The sequence below is a fragment of the Anthonomus grandis genome, chromosome 16 (assembly GCF_022605725.1).
Source record: "Anthonomus grandis grandis chromosome 16, icAntGran1.3, whole genome shotgun sequence".
Classification (NCBI taxonomy): Eukaryota; Metazoa; Arthropoda; class Insecta; order Coleoptera; family Curculionidae; genus Anthonomus; species Anthonomus grandis.
In genome coordinates, this window is record NC_065561.1 from 5,578,320 (window position 1) to 5,603,031 (window position 24,712).

General features: G+C 33.1%; 1 protein-coding gene across 2 annotated transcripts in view; it reads left to right on the forward strand.

The window, feature by feature from the left end:
• The window catches only part of LOC126745931 (adenylate cyclase type 5), a 652,711-nt gene that overhangs the window by 69,437 nt on the left and 558,562 nt on the right, over nucleotides 1-24,712 (forward strand). The gene's annotated exons all lie outside the window — the stretch shown is intronic.

A 24,712-nucleotide genomic window follows, 5' to 3' on the forward strand; every position in this document is an offset into this window, starting at 1 on the left:
AACAGAATATTACCAAAAATTTTGCATTTTTTTAGATTAAAATCACGATTTAAAAAAAATATGTACTCTAAATCGCTGACACTTTATTGGTACCTATATATAGTCCATTGTAGAAGGCTACGCTTTAATTTTTGAAATAAATACATAATTTTTTATGATAATTTTTTTTAAAACTGCAATTATTTCTATTTTATTCCTAACTTTTTTAATTTTTATGCTAATGACTTACAATCAAGTTTATTTTTAAAGTTTTTGATAGTACATACTTGAAAAAATGTGCTAGATATTTGTCTAAAAAACGTTTTTTTTTTTAATTATTTCACGTTATTATTTTACGTCATTATATTTTGTTATCTAAAAAAAGGGGTTATGTTCACACAGTTGTATCTTAGCGCCTATAGCACCTAGATAAATCAAGCAAAAGCCAATCTTTTGTTTTTAAACCAACTTTTGTTTATTAGATTTTTTTATAGGATCTCAATTTTCCGAGATATTTAAGAAATACCGAAGAAAAGCGTGTATTTTTTTCTGTAAACTAATCCATTTTTATTTAAAAAAAAATGTATATCCCCTTTTACTCCTGCAGCCATCTACGCAACATATCGCCGGCATTTTTAATGTACAAAATTTCCGCACAACGCTATTATAGTTCTAATATTGAAGACGCCCCCGTATAACGCAGTCGCCACCGGGCAGCAAAAAAGAGTAGCATCAGAAAGCGAGTGAGAAAGGCAATATTTTGGGCGGCGCTTAGAGTGATCCTTCTATTCTAGTTTATGTTCGGTGTACTGACCCAGTTTTTTGCCGTTGGTTTATCAAATGTGTACTTTCTACCAGGGAATACAATTATTTGGTAGTGTGTTATTTTGATTATGTTTGGCATCGTTGTTAATGATGAATGGGTATTAGCTTCTTAAATTGTAACCTAGCAGGTTTAATTAGCGACCATCTTGGTTCTTTTTCTGAAGTTCGCTGATGAGCGAAAAACTTAGTAGAAAGCCGAAAATCGGCCATATTTTAAGGGGACATGTAGTTTTTTTCGTCGTTCTTTAAGCCGTTGTAGCTACTATAGAGAAACTAACTAATGCTTAGACCCTCCTAAGATCTTGAGGTAAGTCCGGTTTATTGGCGATTTCCTGTGAAAACTATACTTAGATTCATTTGTCGTAAAGCCTGTTAATCAGGTATAGCCCTGTTGTGAGGAATGTTTCTTGTTGCTAACGAAGTTATATAATTTGGCCTCAGTGTGAAATTTCAAGTAGAAGGAGTACAATAAGTATTTTTTACACCAATCTCCAGTTGCAGTAAAGGTACTTGTCATTTATTTGTTTCATTTAATTTACTTCATTACTTTTAAAATCAATTCTTAGAATTTACTATATATAATAACTTACTTGTCAAAGGATATAGAAAACAAAGTAAAAACGGACGGGACATTTACAATATAAATTAATAAATAGATAAAATGACAATATGTTTTCAGTCTAACAACTATTTCCTAAGCTGAAACAAAACAATCCATCAACCCAGGGTTATTGGATCTATGAGTGAAAATAATTTGATTGTTTTTATTAGGTGAGAAATTATGTTTTGTAAAACTTAGATGATGTCCAAAGGCAGAATGGCGTGGCCTATTAATGTGTTCCTTAATACGAGTTTCAAGTGGTCAAGATGTAGGTGGCAGGACAGTCGGAACATTTAAGTATATATACTTCACTTTTTTGTGTGAGGGTTAAAATTTCTATATTGTTAATTAAAATTGAACCTAAGGAGTTAAATGAAACTTTAATATTATGACAATTACTTTGTATTCTAGAGATTTTCTATGTAAAAGGATCTAAGTAAGGGAGAGAAATGTATTTATAATTTGTTAACACTTGATTACTGTAGGCTTGTATTGTCTCTCTTTTCGTTTTGATTTTAAGAATAAGTCTATCTAATAAATTTGCATCATAAACATTGTTGACTGCTATTGATTTTAGAAGATTTGTTTCGTTTTTGAAATCTGGCTCAGACACAGGAATTGTTTAATAAACGATTAACGTAACAGTTAAAGGAAACTATTTTATGCGAAAAGGGATTATTAGAGCTAAAAGAAATAATATGATCAGTTTGGATTTCTTTGCGAAATAGGTTTAAAGGAAGGACTGCTAATATATTTAATAATTGTAATGTCCAAAAAATTGAAGCTATTGTTAGATTCTATTTCTACCATAAATTTAATTGATGGGCATAAGTTATTAAGAAAATCAAGAACAAGTAATGCGTCATTTTGAAATATTGTAAAGCAGTAGTCGACGTATCTGAACCAATTAAGAATTTTACTTGCCTTTATCAACCTAGGAATTAAACTTCTTTCCAATTTATCTAGGAAAAGGTCAGCAAGAAGAGGAGACAGTGGGTTACCCATTGCAAGGCCCAGTTTTTAACTTTTAAACTTATTGTTAAGAACAAAAAAACCTTGTGACAAACAACATTTCTACTTCGTTTATTTTCTTTAATAGTAAAGATTCTTCACCGATCGAAATAGTTTCAAGGCAAGGAATCGAGATGAACAGATTGGTTACATCAAATGAAATTAAAATAGAGTTATCTGGGATGTGTAAATGTTTTAGTTTTTGGACAAATTCCACGGAGTTTTTAATGGAATATAAAAGATTGTCTTTTAAAAAAGTCGAAAGTAATTTTTTGAGAAAAGAAGACATTATTGAGACTGGAGTGTTTATAAAACTGACTACTGGGCCAATTAGTGTACCAACTTTACGTATTTTTGGTAGGCCCTAGAGTGTTCGAATGCCAAGATTGCTTGAGATAAGTTTTCATTCGCCCCAATACTTTTTAATAACGAAATCGCACTTTTTGATTTTTTGTTTAGTTTTATATATAGTGCGGCTCTTAATTGTCCCCAGTTACCAACCTAAATACTATTTTTTGGTCCTTAGCTCATTTTGCAAAACTTTGTCATTTTGAAAAATTAAATAGAAAGGAAAGTCATAAACATGAACTCCTTAAGTTCAATTTTAATTAACAAAAGGATTAGTAGATGGCGCTGCAGGTGTAAGCATGTACTCGTTGCGGCTGCTGCCTTTTAATATTTTTTTTACTAAAAGAAACTTTATTATTGTTCCAATTAATTATAACAATTGTTTAAATACAAAACAAAAATATATAAATAAAACAAATGATCTTTATAGTCAGCTTCTCTCACAAAGGACAGGCTGTTAAAGCCGTAGAAATTCTAAGCCGTACTTACATTTAGTTACCTAACCTAAGACTACTAAAACCCGATTTATTAATAAAAAGCTTGATGATTAGGTGCATTATGTTAAGCGGTACACAGATAATACATGCTAAAACTGTTAAATTCTTGTCAAGAAAACAACAAATTTTGTATGTATATAATACCTAATTTTCTCTAAGATAAATATAAACTCCCATGAAATCGCACTCACTAAGAAGCTGCTGACTGATCCTTCCTTTGAAACAGGATAAAGATGTGTTAACAAATTTTAATGACTTTATAACATCTATCCTACTTGACCATCTATATCACTTAGGGGTTTTAGATTTAATAAAGGTACATTTTATAATAATATCTTTTTTGTGGAGAAGAGAAAAAAAACGTGGAGTTTTTGTATTATATTAAAAAAGTTTACTGTTTCATTTGATACTTTAGCAGCATCATTTACTGCTAAATTTAAGCTATGTGCATATTAACGTCTAGTATACGTTTTTAAGACCCAATATGCTTTTCACGCATATTGGTACCGTTATCATACCCTTGACCTCTCATGTCTTTAATATCTAAATTTAAATATTGTAAAATTACAACTACAAAATTAAAAAGTCCTTTTCCTGTAGAATCGAATATTGGGCTAAAAGCTAAAAAACTCTCTTGTATCTGAACTTTTTTACAATCTTGATTTAACACCAGAAAGACATTAATTCTACAATTTCGTTTTGAGGTCGATAGCGAAAATAATGAGTTTTTTTAAAGAATTTTTCCTGGGAGTTCTGCACTCTACTAAGTTATTACAGGGTCAAATGAGGAAATCATCTCGATAGCCTTAAGAAAATTTTCGTTATCAGGTTAAAAAAGTATTTTAGAAGAAATCTGAAATGCTAGACATTGTCGGGACAAAAATTTTACGACTACAAGAATTCTTTCCAGAACATTATGCCAATTTTTTTTTTCGGTTTCTAAAACCTCTAAATGAGGATCGTTTACAGTAAAAGATAAGTTCAACTTTTTTTTCAATTTCATTCATGTATTCATATGAACAATATGTGCAATTGATGTTTCATGTCTTTTTACAGCCAACGATAAGTTTTGCCAATCAGAAAAACCATTTGAATCAGAAAAAGTATTGATAGTTTTACCGAAAACCTTACAACAAAAGCAAAATATAGAGTTTTTTGAAACTGAATAAATAAGCCAAATTCTCTCTGTTGTCTCACCATTCTCCAGTTTTTTCTCCAGAGTACATATTTTACACACAATTTTCTTTTGTCTTGGTTTGTAGGAAATTGATAATTGTGTCTTATCAAAAGAGGTCCTCGCCCAACCAACCTTCTAACTTCCTTGTTAATAATGGTTCTAGGCCACATATCTCAGCATCTCTGATAGAAGAATGGCACTTGTCGTCTCAGGGTCCATTTCAGTCAAGGCTTCGTTTTCATCTTTACTTCTAGCCTCATCAAGTAGCCTCTAGAGGCAAGCATATCTCTGTGTTTACCTGAATGTCTTTTTCATTATTCTGATGTCTCTTATTATTTCCCATGTGATCTTCACTCAAATTATATTAGGCAAATTTCTCAAATTTTAAAGACTATGTTCTTGATTTTAATGTAGATATTTTTGCAATCACTGAAACCTGGTTACATTTAGGAATTAATAGGACTACATGGTATGTGAAAATATAATATGCACTGGAGATTTTAACATAAATTTTCTAAACTCCACCAATCCCACTAAACGCTTAGAATCACTTATAGATACTTTTAATCTTTCTGAAATAATTAACGAACCTACTCATATAACTTCTATTTCAATAACCCTTGTTGACCTTATTTTCACAAATTTCGAGCATATTGAAGACGCTGAGGTCCAAAACGTCTTCCTGTCTGACCATCTTCCGGTATATTTAAAAATTAAATTGTAAGTGGAATAACAACGACCAGTATGTTTCTCTTTATGTTTAATAACATCGATCTTACCAACTTTTAAAACGATCTCGAATCATTACCTTGGCATAATATTTACACTATGAATCCTATAGATGACAAAGTAAAATTTGTTTATACTAAAACAACTTTTTGATACGTACACTCCCTTGAGGGTATTTAAACGAATTAGAAACTATAAATTTGCTCCCTGGATTACGGAAAATATCAAAAATCTTTAAAAATTAAGAGACAAAGCTAAAAAAAATATTACAAAAAATAAGCAAAGATGCATTCAAAAACACATCTATCTAATCTTAACGAAATAAATAACTTTTTCTCATTGATAGTGCATATAAATGAGAAAAAGTTATTAATTCTCAACAACCAGACCAATATCTACTTGACTTTTATAGAAATAACCTTAAAAATAATGCTCAAAATATTTTTAGTTTAAGGGTAGTGATAGAGAAAGAGTTAATGAGAAATATTTTATCCACAAAAAGCAAAGCATACGGATGCGACGAACTTTATATCACAATGATTCAATTTTGTTGTCCATTTCTGATGCCTTCTTCACTTTATATAATAAATGAATTTATATCTAAATCACATTTTTCCAGATATATAGAAGCATGCTTACGGCACACCTTTGCCTAAAATATCGCAGCCTAAGGACTTTGAAGATCTGCGATCAATAAGCATTCTTCCAACACTTTCTATAGTATTTGAAAAAATTGTAGATATACAGGTTCGTGTTTTTTTAAATGAAAATAAGATTTTGGCATTAAAACAGTCAGACTTTTTAAAAGGATATAGCCGTGTTACAGCTATGGCTGACGTAACTGATGGTAGCTTTTAAGTGTGGAATGAGGATAAATGTAGTGTTCTTATTTTGCGAGACTATACAAAGGCTTTTGACCTCATAAATTATGAAATTCTTTTGTATATCTTGCATTATATAGGCTTCTCAAATTGTGCAGTTCAGTTTTTGAGTTCTTTTTTGAGTAGTCGTCGACAGCAAACGATTTTGAAAAATTTCAATTCTAATACTATCCCTGTATTTGTGGGTGTCCCTTAAGGAAGTGTATTAGGACCTCTTCTTTATACAATTTATAGTTGCCGATTTAAATTCTTTTAAAATTTTGTAATTAACATTTGTACGCCGACGATATTCAGCTTTATTTTTACTTTAACGCTAATAATAAAACATCGGCGAAATAAAATATACCGATCTTCAAAATCTAATTACAGTTTCCAAAGAACATCATTTAAAAATAAACCCTTTAAAATCATCAGTTACATTATTTGGAGAACATAAAAACCACAGATTCAGAATAAGCGATGAACTCGAAATAAAAATAAATAGCACCCCTATTATAATAATTAATACTTCGAAATTCTTATGTCTTATTATTGATTATGATCTTCGATTTCATAAACAGATAACTGATAAATTAAAAAAAGCGTATATCGCCCTTATCTATAAGCAAAGAAAAATCTTTGGCCAAAACATAAAAAAGCATGTTTGTTATTCTTTAGTATTATCCGATCCTAACCATTGTGATATCGCGTATAAATCAAGTAGACTCTCGTAGAATTCAAATATGCCTTCGTCTTATTTTTGGAATTCGTCGCCGAAACCTTATATTGTTATCTCGTAAGTTTAAGGATATTAGGATGGTTAAATATGTTCAATCGTCGAAAACTACATTTTGCTTCTAATAGTTACAAAGTTTTAAAATTAAACCTTCATATTTACAAGGTAAAGACTAAATTTGAATAAATACGCTTTAGACAATTACATCTACTAACTATTCCGCGACATAGAAAAGAACTTTTAAAAAGAAGTTTTTCATATAATCTCGCCAATATTGTTAACTCATTAAACATTTCAACATTGGTCTTATTCTGTACTAAAAAACAAATTAACCAATTATTATTCTCTCGCCAGTAAAAAGAAAATAAATTTATAATTTAATTTTTTTTTATTCTCATTCGTAATTGTAGATATTTACGATTGCTGGTTAATACCCTGCTTGTACGAGTGCATCGGTCTCTATTGTTCAAGACTTGCCGTACTTTGCAAAATGCAGATGATGTATTATTGATGTATATTGAAAGGCGAGTAGTGGACTGTAAAAAAGTAATGAGTAAACCGTTGTGAATAAAAGTGTTATTTATTAAATCGATAGGAACTTAACATATAATGCTGGGGTATCATGTTAAAGAATAATACAAAACTGTGCGCAAAAAGAAAAGAACGGAAAACCGCCGCGATGCGTACAGTTCAGGAAACATAACGAATCCCAGTCTTATTATTTTCCATAATAATCTATCCCTACTAGCCCGGCTGTCGGCCCCGAAAGTCAAAGGAGCCGCACTGTTTTTTGCTGGTGGCTGCATGCAGTTCAATCAAACCGACGTTTGACTTTGACCCTTTACTGCGCGCAGCACTGAGCGACGTAGGAATAGCTGGGTTTAAATTGATGCTAATTTAGGATATTCATATATTATAATTTAATTTTAGAATTAGATAGAGCTTAAGAAAAGAAATTGATACAAATAGATGTAAGAGATAAGGCACCATCAGCGATGGGAATGTCGCCCATGTGCGTTACTTATGGGTTTGGTATCGAGTTTAAGACACTATTGAGATTAGTTTTGTTTATATTTGGGACTAGGTTGATATAAGCTTTGTTCGCGGGTCCAATTCCGAACCGGTTCAGAGACTATTCACATGCGCAAATGAACACGAGCGTTCGCGGTAACACAATTCTGAATTTTTAGTAACAGTTCAGCGTTCGCGGATAACATCGGATTTGTTCGTTACCGATTCAGAATCAGTTCTCGTAGTCCCCGGATTTTTGATGGTATTAAGTTCAGTTCTGCTGATCATGCGCAATATGCAACATTCTTATCAGCTGTTTTGTATAAATCGATCCATACCAACCTGATACTAAACTGTTTTTCTTGATTCTTACTTCTTAGTTTAATTCATTTTGATTTTAAAGTATAAAGAAGAAATATAGGTTATTATAAATCGATAGAATTAGTAAGTTCATTTATTTTTTTAACAATGAGTTTAATTATCTGCTAAATTATTTTTAGATAGATATTTTCTTTCATCCATTATAGATAGAGCATTTTCGTCTAACCCGTGAAATGTCAAAAGAATCAGCAAATCGATTTGCTAATTCTGAGTACTACAAATGGCAAGAAGGAGATTCAGAAAAAGTAACCCCACTTAAATATATTATTGTTTTTTGTGGTTTGTTGCTAATGAGGCAACATCATTTCGAGACGTTTCAGATAGATTTAACATCACTAAGAGCACCCTATTCAAAATTGTTAAAAGAGTTACATATTTCTTAAGCAATTTATCTCCGGAAGTAATAAAATGGCCAACTGATTTGGAAAAAGAAGAGGTTGCGGCACATTTTCAGGACAACAATTTCCCTGGCGTCATTGATATAGTCGATGGTACTCACATAAAAATTGATAATCCTGCAGAAGATCTTGACTCTTATCTAAACAGAAAACATTTTTATTCAATACAGGTAATAAGTACGACTAATTTATAAACGGAGATTTTTGAAACATACAAAAAATGAAAATATATAGGAAAAATACGTTTTAATTTTTTGTTATATATATTTTTGTCAACTAAGAAATTTAAATGAATCGATAAAACATAACATACAATCCTTCAGGCTTAAGTTGTGTATGATCACAGAAGAAGAATTCGTGACATCTTTGTTGGGTATCCTGGTTCTATCCACGACCATCGAGTTTTGAGAAGTTCCCCTCTATTTGCAACCCTGCCAGAAAAATGTGGAGAGTCATACCTTCTTGGTGACAGTGGTTACCCTTGTCTAAGAAATTTGTTGACACCGTTCAGAGACAATGGACATTTAAGCAGACGCCAGAGAAATTACAATTATACAGAGTGTCATTGAAATGGTGTAAAAAAATTCGGGGGGTGATAGTACTCCTAAAAATTTTAAAAAAAGCTCCTATAACTATAGGGTGGAAAATGCATATTAAGGGAGTTAGGGGCACTGAAAGGGTAAATTTAAAAAACGGTTTTTTGAAATTGTAGGCTTAAAAAACAAGATAAAATTTCGAAAAAAAATCCTCTGCCATAAATTTTGACCCAAAATCAAATGGTGATACTGAAAAATAATTTGGAAAATCGGAAAGGGTAGTTTTTGCAAGGGTAGGGGGTTAATTCGTGAATAACTTTTTTTAGGTTATTTTCTTCGCAACGTGGGTTCATTTTTTAAAAACTACATACTTTTTCCTACAAAAAAGGTACTCTTTTGCACATCGCCCAGAACGATGGTTTTCGAGAAAATTGAAGGCAAAAAGTTTGCTCTGATGGGCTGCTAACTGGTTAAACAACATAAACTTATGAAAGTTATGGGGTTTCAAAAGTAAACAAGTAGTTATTAAATAATTAATTGAAAAATCTAAATTTCATGATTTTTAAAACATCGTATTGCTTTAAAAAAACGAAATAAACCAATTACCAAAATTCCTTATTAAATGCATACTTATTTGATTCATTAGCCTAGTTTACACCCCGAGTACCAAATATTCAATACGCGGACCCAATCCCCTATTCTCAAACTCAACGTGCGCGAGTTGACAAGTTTACACGTAAATTATCCCAAATTGTGACTTAATAGGTTTGAGAATGTCTAGAGGTTTTAGTCCGCGTACTGAATATTTGGTACTCGCGGTGTAAACTAGGCTAATGAATCAAATAAGTATGCATTTAATAAGGAATTTTGGTAATTGGTTTATTTCGTTTTTTTAAAGCAATACGATGTTTTAAAAATCATGAAATTTAGATTTTTCAATTAATTATTTAATAACTACTTGTTTACTTTTGAAACCCCATAACTTTCATAGGTTTATGTTGTTTAACCAGTTAGCAACCCATCAGAGCAAACTTTTTGCCTTCAATTTTCTCGAAAACCATCGTTCTGGGCGATGTGCAACAAGAGTACCTTTTTTGTAGGAAAAAGTATGTAGTTTTTAAAAAATGAACCCACGTTGGGAAAAAAATAACCTAAAAAAAGTTATTCACGAATTAACCCCCTACCCTTGCAAAAACTACCCTTTCCGATTTTCCAAATTATTTTTCAGTATCACCATTTGATTTTGGGTCAAAATTTATGGCAGAGGATTTTTTTTCGAAATTTTATCTCGTTTTTTAAGCCTACAATTTCAAAAAACCGTTTTTTAAATTTACCCTTTCAGTGCCCCTAACTCCCTTAATATGCATTTTCCGCCCTATAGTTATAGGAACTTTTTTTTAAATTTTTAGGAGTACTATCAACCCCCGAATTTTTTTACACCATTTCAATGACACCCTGTATACTTTCAACCAATAGATACATAATTGAACAGTGCTTCAACATTATGAAGCAAAAGTTTTGGCAACTTTATCATATTAAGTTAAAAAACATTGAGTTGATTGTTCATTTTGTCAGGGCATATGCTGTTCTGCATAATGTATCCTTGGATGTTGATTTTCATGTAGGTAAAGAGCAGTAAATCCTCCACCTCAAAATAATATAGTTTTAAATGAAGATGGTCGACTAGATAGGTATGACAGAAATGGTGTAGCCATTCGAAACGACGTTATGAAGAACTTACCTTTGTAATTTAATAAAGAACTAAAAATCTGTATTTTTCACTTTACTGTGTCACCAAAAGATTATTAATAGTTAAGAGTTAATTAATAAATATACTTATTTATAAAAAAGTGTTTTTATTTTTTATTATATTTCAATTTAATAAAAAATGATAATACTGTAAAAACAAGGAAAGGATTTTTTTCAAAAATAACATAATATATCAAAATAACAAATTCTAAATAAAAATAAATCAAAATTCTCAGTGCAATAAACTTAACAGTTATGCTTACCTATCTAAATATTTAATACAACACATACATACAAATTTAGTAGCTCTTCTAATATGGCACGTATTCAAATATGTACAAAACAAAATAGGTACTCTTACAGGAATAAAATAAAATTCTGAATGAAAAATACTTAAAATAAATATATAATTCTAATCGGATGGAATGTCCACAGCATCACAAAGCAATTGCAGTTTGTCTAAGAAATTTGTTGATACCGTTCAGAGACAATGGACATTTAAGCAGACGCCAGAGAAATTACAATTATGTACTTTCAACCAATAGATACATAATTGAACATTGCTTCAACATTATGAAGCAAAAGTTTCGGCAACTTTTTCATATTAGGTTAAAAAAACATTGAGTTGTTTGTTCATTTTGTCAGGGCATGTGCTGTTCTGCATAATATATCACTGGATGTGGATTTTCATGTAAGTGAAGAGCAGTAAACCCTCCACCTCAAAATAATATAGTTTTAAATGAAGATGGTCAACTAGATAGGGACGACAGAAATGGTGTACCCATTCGAAACGAAACAAAAACGTTACAAAACAAAATAGGTACTTTTACAGGAATAAAATAAAATAAAATAAAATCCATTACTGTTTGTAAAGGCCCAAAAAAGTCAAAGTATTTTCATGAGTCCATCTATATATATCCTCTTTTGTACATTGGCTTGATGGAATATCCAAAAATTCGCCTAATACCTCTAAAAATATTATTTAAAATTAAATGGGTGGACATAACGGAGCGCCGACCATCGCTCTGACCATAGCTCTGCTCGCCATAAAAAATAAATACACACTGTTAGATCTGTGTGGCAACATTGGAGCGCCGACCATCGCTCCGCGCATAGGTCGGAGCTAAGGTCTCTACATCGTACCAAGGTAAAAATCGAGCTTAGTATTTTTTACACCCTCGACCGGGGAACGTCGCGTTAAATCGCTGCCGTCGCTTAACGTTCCTATATAAAGAAAAGTTAATCGGGCTTGTTTTTGCTCGAGCTTGTATTTGGAACAAAATAGACAAAAATTATCATAACTGCATTATTCTTTAAAAAATGTGGAATGAAATAGCAAATGAGTGTGATGTGCCAGGTAGGTAAAACAATTTTTTCAACTACCAGTTTATAATTTGGTTCTGTTGCATAAAATAAGTTTTAAAATTTTCCCGTATAAATTTTGCTCATCGTTGTATTTTCGTATTTTGATACCTTTTATATAGGTACTACTTTTTAGCACTAGAACTCAAAATAATATCTTCTTCATCTGATGAAGAGGAGGTTAAAAAATCCATGTTTATGCGACGCTTGTTTACGCCAAACTAGTGTAAAAATGCGATGCTCCGAACCTCGATGTGACCACTGCGGCGCATGGGTCGAAGCGAGGGTCGGACCAATGGTCGAGGGGGCTTTGCTATGGTCGAGGATCAATGATCCCCGTTATGTCCATACCCTAAGAATCAATTTGAAATAAGTGTTTTACATAGTAGTTCTGTGCGGAATTATTCATTATTTATGCTGGTGTATTTTATTTCTCCTGTGCCAAAAGTAACAAAAGCAAAGTAAAACTTTATATAAAACGGTAAATATAAAAACAAACCCGGTAAAGTTAAGTTAAGGTTAAGTTAAACAGTCAGCTGTTGGCGAAATTCGATTGAGACGAATGAACTGGTAAACGATTTGCTGCATCCCCATATTATAAAGAACAGAAAGGAGACTCAGAAAAAATAACTCCATTAAAATTTTTTACAATATATCTTAGCCATTTCTCTGCTTCAAATCCTTACTGTTTAAAAAAAAGTCCTTCCTAAACGAAACAATCGAAAAACATAACCTATACTAACCCAAACAAATTAAGATGTTGACAGTCCGTGAATCGTTCGCGGTAGAAATAAATTCCGAACCGGTTATGCATCACGCATGCGCCTTAAAGGATGAAGTTTATTATCATTATATTTTATTATCCTTAAAGGATGAAGAGTTCATTACTGATGCGTTCAGAACTGTCACCGCGAACAAAGCTATAATATGAAAAAGAGAGACGACAGTTTCAGAAGAACGGTTAAATAGTACGTTACGTTACTTATATATATTTTCTAGTTTGTCACGATAACTTTAATTATTATAAAAAAAGTAAAGTTTTGTTTAATTAGTCGTCTTATTTTGCTAATACTCTTACATGAATCAAAATCATCAAAAGATGGCGTCCGATAATGACGAACCCTCAGGCGTTGATCCGAAAAAGTGCAAATATTGCAAAAGTAATTTTAGAGAAAGTAATGTGAAGTGTAATATATGTAAAGTAATGTATTACCAGTCTTGTGCATTAAGAATATCTGGCTTATAAGTCATAAGTGCAAGCAAAACCTGGTTTTGTGTGGTAGTTGTTCCAAAACATGGCACGATCAAGATGTAAACAAAGCCATAAATGAGGTTATAAACAAGAAAGGAGAGGAAATCAATGTCCTTAAAGAAAAAATTAAATATTTGGAGAGCAAACTTAAAGGTGATGATTACACTAAACTTTGCAATAGGATAGATTCCTTTAAGCAAAACATATTAAGCTTGATTGCAGATTTATCTAATAAAATAAATAACACAGCCAAAGTAGTTAAAGGACAAATCGCAATCCCGATTTCTCAATCAACTCAGACCCCAATTAACCTAGGTGTTACTGTCAATTCTCCTTTACATCAAATTAGGCTGCCTTTGCCCCTAAAACAATCTAAACCAACAAGACAACAGCCGCTACTCAACCTGAAAATTATGGCGCCGTGTTATTGACGAACACTAAGAGTCGAGCGGCATCAGCTGTTTATGAGAGTTCAGGTGCTAAACAAAAGCATATGGAGCCATCAATTTTCGATAAAAGAAGGGTTAATAAATAAATTTTGAAAGCTCAGTCTCATAATAAAATTTATGAGTTGCAGGAATTGAGTTGCAGAAACATCCTAAAAAGTGGGTGGCATACTCAAAAACCACGACACAGGAAAAGAATGTTTGTAGTGGGGCAAAACGAAACAGATTATCAAATTCAAACTTTAAGTAGATATCTTTGCATGTTACCAAACTTAGCTCCAACACCAAACGAGAAGACTTACAGAGAATGCTTGTTAAGTATTTTCCAGAGGTAAGATGTGAGGAGCATATTTCAAAACATCTTTCTCTATATTCATCGATGAAAGTCTCAATCAGACAGAATAATTTTTACAAGGCTTAAGGTAAAGAAATATGGACAAGTGGTGCAACGGTATCTCGTTTTTCAGCATTGAAGAGGAAACGTCCAGACTCCTCCGGGACAGCCCCTCTAAACCAGGAATAACATCAAAGTTTTTGGTATACTACCAAAACACAAGGGCACTGAGAACTAAAACGGAGACCTTTTATACAAATCTACTTGCTGAAGATCATGAGATGGTGGCAGTTTCAGAGTCATAGCTTTGTGAATCTGTCAAAGACGCAGAACTCTTTGATGAAAGATATTCTGTCATAACGAGGGACGGCAGCCCGGTGTATTTGGTGGAGGTGTTGTATTGGCCCTAAAGAATTATATATCATATGAGACTGTTAACATTGACTGTGATCTAGAGTGCATTATTCTAAAGGTTACACATCACTTCCCTTGCTTTCCCTTGTTTTAAAAATGCTACTGTACTTAACTCAGTTTAAAGTTCCAAATGAACTGCTTTTACTGTTAGGCATATATATTGGTTACACAAATCCTTGTTCATGAATTGAATTGGCTCCTGGAGCTCACCACCGGCACTGCACCGATCCCTGAAAATTGCCTGCTGCTGCGATGCGCCTTTTCGATACCTGCAGCACCCAACGTAGTCCTTGCGCTCTCCCATTGACGAAGAACTTACCTCAGATAAATAAGACAAACATGCAATTTTTTCTTGCACAAATGTAGAAAATGTTTATGGACATGCAGTCTTGGTTTAAAAACGCAGGTACACACTTCATGTAGACGGGCTGGATTATTGTAAAATACAGCATGTCTCTCCAAAAATGCTCTACTTAAGTTAACATATCTCAAGTTTTTGGTGCCGGAAACACTTTTTTAATGTGCACAACCGCAATTTTAATTGTTAGGCTCGAAGGACCAAATGTTAGATGTTAACGATTGCTTGTTAACACCCTAGTTGTACGAGAGTAGCGGTCTCTGTTGTTAAAGACTTGCCGTACAAAATGCAGATAATGTTATATTGAAGGGCTAGTAGTGGACTGTATAAAAGAAATGAGTAAACCGTTGTAAATAAAAATGTTATTTATTAAATCAATAGTAACTTAATTGATAATGCTGGGGTAGCACGTTAAAGTATAATACAAAATTATACGTGAAAAGAAAAGAGCGACATAACGAATCTCAATCTTATTATTTTTCATAATCTATCCCTACTAGCCCGGCCGTTGGCACTGAAAGTCAAAGGAGCCGCACTGTTTTTTGCTAATGGCAGCATGCAATTCAATCAAGCCGACGTTTGACTTTGACACTTAACGGCGCGCCGCACTGAGCGAAGTAAAATTAGCTGTGATTAAATTGACGCTAATTTAGGTTATTCTTAGATTATAATTTTAGAATTGTTATACGAGAATTCCTAAAAGTGCATCCAGACAGGGCGGGCCTTACCGCGCAAAACGTTTCACTGTATTCAGTGTGAAAGAGAAAGTGCATGAAAAAGCGATCTTCTTTGCGCGTGTTCCTTGTTCGTTGTTGTTCGTGTTCGATGTTTTGCCAGTTGTCGGTACATCAAACGAAAACCGAGGCTCGTGCGTGTCATGGTGCGATTAGTTTGGACAAAGTGAACTGTTAACATGTTTATTTTTATTTTTAGGCGTGTGTATTGATTATGTCCGATATTCATATCGACTTTTTTGTAATCGTGTAATTAAGATTGATGAGTGGACTCACGAAAAAGTAATTAGGTTAATAAATATTTATGAATCTAATCCCAACCGCAAAACTTTTAATCCGCCCAAGAAACTTCCTCCAAAGAAAAAATCGAAAACAGAAAACACAGGAAATAATAATGTGTCTATAGCCTACAAAATATTCACTATAAAAAGTAGCAACCAATGAATGCTCGACATACGGTCCATAAGTTGGATCAAATTACAAAACTTTGATCCTTTAAGAGCTATTGTAATCAATCATATGAATAACATTATCTCTCAAGAAATGGAGTTAATAAATACCCACAATAATGCTCCACGGATAACAACTTAACAACCACACAATGTTACTCCACCTGCAGTGTCACCTTCAACTTATTCTTCTTATTCAGAATCCTATTTGCCACATTATTCACAGTATTATCCCCCTTCACCATATATATCAACAACTCCAAAAACCATCCATACCTCCGACACTTCTAATGGTACTCAAAATCCCTTGAGGCACTTTCACAACTGTGCTAATCAGTATACAGGGTGTCCGGAAGCTAGATGCAATCCTTTAAGAGGGTAATAGCTGACTTGATTTCAAACATTTTAAGCTAAATATGTGTAGGTCAAAATTTGTTTATAAATTATTTATGGCAATTTTTGCATTTTTCTTAAAAAAATATCAAAATTTCACACTTAAACGGTAATAGAGCGCAAGTTACAATTAGTATCGGAGTTTCAAAGTTTATTTTGTTTTGTCTAATGTGTATTAATAAAAATACTATCAATTCCAAGCTTCTGTGTAAACTTATAGAAAAAATAGAGACATTGAAACGCCCTTTATTTTTAGGTATCATTCTTGCCGATGCCTGGCCAAATCTCAGAATTATGGCCTCTTTTGTGCGGCAGGTCATGTAAACAAAAATTATTAGACTGAGACCTCTCATAAGCCTATTAAGCATTAGAGCCCCGATTGTGGGGTTATTTTAGGTTTTAATGTTAAATAAAATACAATTTTGTTTAAACTATTTATTATTCATTTTTAAAATGCAATCCATTATTTCTAATACAGGCCCGAGCCCTTTTTGTTACTTCGGTGGTGGTTACTCTTATGGTCATATCTTCTTTCATCCTGTCAAATGCTTCATTTATTTTGCGAATCAACTCTTCTCTTGTTCTTATTTCGGTGGTGTATACAAGCTCCTTTGCTCGGCCCCATATAAAAAAATCCAACGGAGTTAGGTCAGGCGATCGAGGAGGCCAAGGAAAGGTTCCGCCTCTACCGATCCAACCGTCTAGAAAACAGTCGTCTAAGTAATTCCTGACAGCCAAGGACCAATGCGCTGGACAACCATCTTGCTGAAAGATTATTGATCTTTCTCGTTCCAACAATCCAGCTTCGTCTAGAAGAACGGGGATATCATTTTGTAGAAAATCTAAATAGTTGGCACCATTTAAATTCTTTGGTAGAAAATGTGGCCCAATAATAGTCCTGTCTTTTACTACGGCCCACACATTGACCGAAAATCTGTTCCGAAATAATTTTTGTTTTTTTCAGTTCGGATTTGCATCTTTGGCAGCCCATTCGTGGAGGTTGTGAAAGTTGGTAATAACCTCCCTGGAAAAATTGGACTCGTCTGTCCACTAAATACTTCTTAAGAATAACGGGTCCCCGATGTCCATGTTCAATAAAAAGCGGCAGAACTAAATTCGTCTTGCAGGGTCTTCTTTTTGTAAGCCCTGCACCCCCGTACCATAAAAGGGATACTGTCCATCTTTCTTCATGGTCGTCCACACCTTCCATCTAGAAAGGCCAAGGTCTTCAGCTACTCTTCTGACGCTTGCAGTAGGGTCTGCGGTAAAAGCTTCCAGCATTTGCTCCTCAATCTCTACATTATTATGGCCAGGGTTGACTCCATGTGCCGGATTATTCCCAATGCCAACTTCAGTAAGACGGCGAAAGGTATTTTGAAACACCCTGAAGTTTGGTAACCTCCGATCTGAATAACGTTCCTAGTACAAGCGTCGTGCCAAAGCTCCATTACCGTTAGCGCGTCCATATGTGAAGACAATGTCAGCGTACTCTTGATTGGTAAATGCCATTTTACAATACTGTTTAATAAAACGGGTAGAAACTCAATTTAAAAAACAGTGGATGCAGTCAGTACGAAGTTGATAATCTTACAAAATCTAGCATATTTTTTTATCTTTAGAAGCTAGGCATATTTTTAGAGAGGTTTAAACGACGAAAGCATTTTTATTTTAACTCCATATTTATTTTTTACGTTTCAATATCTCTATTTTTTCTAATAAGTTTACACAGAAGCTTGAAATTGATCGTATTTTTATTAATACACATTAAACAAAACAAAATAAACTTTGAAACTCCGATACTAATTGTAACTTGCGCTCTATTACCGTTTAAGTGTGAAATTTTGGTATTTCTTGAGAAAAATGCAAAAATTGCCATAAAAAATTTATAAACAAATTTCGACTTACACATATTTAGCTTAAAATGTTTGAAATTAAGTCAGCTATCACGCCCTTAAAGGATTGCATCTAGCTTCCGGACACCCTGTATACAATAGAACAGAGTGGAACATGAAAAATAAAACTGTAATTTCAAAAAATAAATATAAACTTTCTTCAATATGTTGTTTTAATGCCTCACATAATGCTTTATATACTTTGGTAATTATGTTTAAAATCATTGCGTTGAAATTAAAAACAAAATACATTAAAGTAGCATATGAATCTCCAGTTGTAAGAAACGTTATACCCAATCTTTTTTGCACTGTAGTATGTATCACGTTTCTGTATTTTGGAACCAATTAAATTTATAAGATATTCAAAGTCTTCGGGTGATATTCGGCAAAATTTTTAAATTATCCAGAACCATTTTTTTTTGACTCCGAATTAGCCTTATTGTCCACCAGCGTCGTCCTTTCTTTTTTTTTAGGTTTTATAACCTTTAATATTAAACATATTAAAACAAATGCAGTGGCGGCAATTAAATATCAGTATCACCCATATTTTAATATTGACGCCAAACTATCTGTTTAACGAGCAATATTCACCACAAAATGTCAAAAAACCAAATAGCTAATCGCAGGGGTTGGAAAACACAGACGAACAACTAATTGTTGCAGATCCGAGCAGCCGGTTTGGATGTTTCTGGCACAAAGACCAAATTATGTTCGCTAACATTGCCGCAACGTTCATAAATGCTCAGCACGGCTTGGCGCGGTTCGGCGCGCCTGCTCTGGACGCACCTTAACAGTAATATACAGGGTGTTCCGTCGATCATATTACAAACTTCTAGGGCAGATAGAAAACTTCAAAAGAAAAACAAAAGTTCATATAAACATGGGTCCGGAAAAGCTTCCTCAGGGAGCTAGAGCTCTTTGAAAATAACCTTTAAAAACTAGTTTTTTTTTAATAGCTCCGGAACTACTTTAGCTACCGCAACCAATTTTGGGAGGTAAATTATTGTTAGTACGTTTATTCTTTTGAACCTACTAAATAAAAAAATATTTACCAGGGGCTTCAGAATCAGGGGGGTATTTGGTAAATTTAGGCCCATTTCTTTAAGACTTTAATTTCTGCCCATTTGGGCATTAGATTATGATGTTCCTATGCTTTTTACATAAAAAAGGTGCTCTTAGTAGAAGTCGGTAAATGGTAAATATCACCGTTTTTGTGAAAATTGACGAAAAGCAAGTTATGAGATACAAAAATGAATTACCTATTATTATTAATAAACAATTAAAAAAAATCTGGCGTAAATAAAAAATAAATGTTTAAAAAAAGTTAAGGTAGCCACTTTATTAAATTGGTACTCAAATTAATTAACTGTCACTTTAATTACCTTGAGGCATAAAATGTTTAAATGATTTTAAGCGTAATAAAAATCCAACAAATTAACAATTTTAGAAACGTAAACAAATTTTATTAAAGATTGGTATTACAAAAATAAACTTAAAATATTAATTGCTCAAAATGCCGGCCGCCACGATCGATACATTTATTGTATCTACGCACCATATTAAGGTTGACGTGGTTAAAAATATCAGGCGTGGTTTGGATTACTTCAGCAGCTGCGGAAATTCTGGCCACCAGGTCTTCTTCTGGAGTTTCATATACGAGACTTTTCATATGCCCCCAAAGAAAAAATCTAAGGCTGTCAAATCTGGTGAGTGCGCTGGCCAGGTGACAGGGCCTCCGCGGCCAATCCAGCGCCTTCCAAAATTTTCATTTATAAACTCGCGGAAAATAAGTGAAAAATGATCTGGCGCTCCATCGTGTTGTAGCCATAAGTTCTGTCGTATATTTAGGGGCAGATCATCTAATAGTTCTGGCAGTACATTTCTTAAAAAATGTAAATAAATATTTCCCGTTAAACGAAGAGCAACATAATTGGACCAATTAAGCGTTCTCCAACAATGCCGGCCCACATATTGACCGAAAACTTATGATGATAGCTCCTAAAATGAATACCATAAGGGTTTTTCTCACTCCACACATGATTATTCTTAGAATTAAAAATGCCTTCTTTTGTAAATAAAGCCTCGTCAGTAAAAAGGACATATTTTGGCAATTGAGGTTCTTCTGTACACCGGTCAAGAAACCACTGGCAAAAATTCACGCGGGGCATAAAATCTTTGGGTCCTAATGATTGAACCTTTTGCAGGTGGTAGGGCCGAAGAAGCTGTTCCTTAACAACGTTCCATACCCTAACATGATTTACATGCATCGCATCAGCTACTGCTCGAGTACTTACTGATGGGTTATCTTCAAATCGCTGAAGCACTTCTTCCTTTAAATCCGGGATTCGGATGTTCCTTTGCGCGCCATTATCTTGGCGTTTTATTTTAACGGAGCCAGTCTCCCTGAGCCGTTGATTGACCCTTTCAAAAAGGGTGTGAGCTGAGATTCGCCTTTCGGGAAACCGCTCTTCATATAGTCGAGAAGCAGCTCTACCATTACATCGAACTTCCCCATAAATTAAAAGCATATCGGCGTATTTAGCAAAAGTGTGATCTTCCATTACTTAACCGTAATAAAAAGGGAATTACTATCATGTAAAAAATACTGACAGTGACAAATTTAAAAAATACTGACAGTGGCAATGAATTAGCATTATTATTATTATTAAAATAATTAATTCTTGATTTTTGATTAAAGATCTTTGATTTTAGTCAATTTCCACAAAAACGGTGATATTTACCGACTTTTACTAAAAGCACCTTTTTTATGTAAAAAGCATAGGAACATCATAATCTAATGCCCAAACGGGCAGAAATTAAAGTCTTAAAGAAATGAGCCTAAATTTATCAAATACCCCCCTGATTCTGAAGCCCCTGGTAAATTTTTTTTTATTTAGTAGGTTCAAAAGAATAAACGTATTAACAACAATTTACCTCCCAAAATTGGTTGCGGTAGCTAAACTAGTTCCGGAGCTATTAAGAAAAAATAGTTTTTAAAGGTTATTTTCAAAGAGCTCTAGCTCCCTGAGGAAGCTTTTCCGGACCCATGTTTATATGAAATTTTGTTTTTCTTTTGACGTTTTCTATCTGCCCTAGAAGTTAGTAACATGATCAACAGAACACCTTGTATATGTATTCATCCCGACATTAATCCTTTTTCCTCCTCGCTCCTTATAGCATTAAATAGGTGTAACGGCGTTTTTTTTGCCTTTGTTCTTTAGCAGTTTCTTTCATTAAGGAAGGAAACAGTTTCTCTATTGCCGCTATGGATTCCAACTTCATCTCGCACATCAGCATATGGAACTAAAGCATTACATTATATATACTTAATTGTGTCGCTGAAGGACAAACAGGGGCAGTAAGCTGAAAAAACAAAACTTTAAACTTGTTTAATTAATAAAAATAAGGCTTTCTTACTATGGAAAAAAAGATACTTTTTCCCAGAGAATGGAAATCATACATCAATCATAAATGTATCATACCATGTTTCGGCTAAATAATATATGGATCTTTCTGCCTCCCAAATTTTTTAAATTTTCTTCAAATATTCTATACACCAATTGACCATTCCATTACAGCAGCACTTTTTTTAATCATCTTAAGCTTAAATCCAAGTTTTAACAGGTATCTCCGCAAGGTTGAGACTAAAAAATGTTTGTCCCTTGCCGATAAGGTGTTCTTAACCATCTCTATGGTCAGAACCTCATTGTTTTTGTATTTAAAGTAGACATCTTTCCTGAGCAATTTGGCAATATCCGTCTCAAGTCCCTTTGATTGTCCTGCATCTTTCCTTTTTATTCTGCCTTTAATCCCTTTTTTTACAGGCATATTGTACTATAGGGAACCCCTATTAAAAACGCTGTTTTTTGCAAAGCACTAGTCATTTGTGAACTGAGGATCATTCCTTAGATTGTTATAGATATTTAGATAAATTTGTTTGGCGTCTGTACTTAAAAAATTACGTTTTAAAACTGCTTGATTTCCCCCTGTAGCTTCTACTTCCCTTGCTTCCTCAACACTAGAAAATTAACTATCAGAACTATGTAAGTCTAAATCACTGTCCAGATCACTCTTATTGTTTTCATCACAAATGTTAGTATCTTTCTTGTGCACCCACGGTCTCCATAAGCTCACACAAACACTTTCCTCTTCATTTGCCAAATTTTCCTTCCTATTTTCCCAGGGACGAAACACTTTAAGCTCTTTGGTATAATCCAAAACAAATCCACAAACACAAATAAAAAAAACACACTTCCTCACAGTAAAAACTGCAAAAAATTTAGACGAATACAGGCCAAATTCTAAATTCTCCACTTTCATAAACGTGTAAAAAGCAAAACCGGCAAAACCCATCAAATAATAATAACTTCACATGATTCCCCTCCCAACTATTAAAGGTGATAGACCCATCCAACAACTATTTTAAAGGCGATAGACCCATCCTTAAAGATCTCTTTAAAAACACGTCGAAAGTAATACAAAAACAGGCCAAAAATTTATTTTGGTACGGCCCCGTAATTCTCAAAATCAGTGGGCTAGAGATACTTGCACAGCCTAAAGTAGGAATCGCCAGAACGCAGGTGTTTTATCTTTGTTTAAAGTTTGACAAGTCTGTGAGTGCTGGAAGTGTTAAAAATATTTTGTAAGATGCTTGGATTTTAGTCCGCGGTCAATTTTTTGATAATATTTTCTTTCTAAAAATGGACATTTTCAAAAGAAAAATAAAAAATAGTATAAAACATGGGATTTTAAGTATATTTAAAATGATTTCAGATAAACAATATAAAATTTTGCCATTTAAACATCTATATCATGCGACAATAAATACGACATAGGCCCAACAGAAAAACGATTTTTCCCTAATTATCGCAATGTTAAATGCACAAAACAGGTTGTTGGTATCAACAAAATAGGAAATATGGCATATTTCCTAATATATGAAAATACGCCGAATTTCTTCCGAATCCAGAAAAACACACCGGGCACTGCTTTCGGTGATCATCAGACATATTACTACTCAATACAGGGGATGACTTGATCACTTTGAAGCGCCATGGGGGCTGGCATTCCCGTGCCGTTACCAAAATTATTGAAAACAAAATACACAAGTATCCCATAAAAAGGGTGTCTGTGGAGCCATCGTCGTCCAACATTTGCTCAAAAATACATTTGGCAAGTAATGATCCAGTGACCGAATCATATTCGTTCGACTGTTCTCTAAATATAACAGAAATTTATGAAAATAAAAAGGATATTCCTATAGTTAATTTTATAAACTGTTCCAATGTAACCATAATAAATAATTTATATTTTATTGTTATTTATATATTAAAAAAATTGACGTCTTTGGTTGGCCATCTGGTCTTTGCACACTCGTGTGGCTTATAACACTCGGCTATCGCTTGTGGCAGTAAACCATCCCACCAGATTACAAAGAGCCTTTTTTAAAATTTATTACACAATATACTATTTTATGGAATTGTTTGTTGGCATTCATTAATAAAGAGGCCTGTATACAATTAAGAGGAGATTGGGTCATGTGATAACTCTCCTACTATCCGTAGGAACCATTTTATTACGGGAAGAGTGCCATATTTCTGAAATATCGGATTTTGGTCATGGTAATGTTAGACGTTTTTCATAACTTTGATTAGTGACTTAACGACATTCTTGAAAAAGTTAACATGATCATCCTAATTTATATTTCTTTACAAAGTCCATTTAGACATTATACTTAAAAAAGTTGCTCTAATGTTAGGTACAATAATATGTTAAATAAACACTGTAAATGTCTGTTATTTATTATAACAATAATGTTTTGTGGCATCTTCTTTATTTTCAACTCTTCTAAATTTTCAATTCAATAATAAAAATACGTGTTGCTGCGATAAATAAATTAAAAATTCCGCAAAATAAAGCCATCAAAATGACCTTTAAAAAATTTATACACTTAATGTAGTGAGTTATTATACATTAAATATTTTTTTTTTTAAATTAAGCAAGTGAACTTATGTATAAAATACAAAATAAGTTACTAAAGCCAAATTCACCAAATATAGATATTTATATAATAAAGACAAAAGATACAACAGCAACACAAATACAAAACAAAGGTACATTACAGTAATAACTATGCATAGGCATAAATCAAGGTTAAAACTCTTTCATTTTACAGTGTTAAAAAAACCTATATAGTGTACCAAAGACCATATTTATAGAAACAAAAAAAGTTTTATACAA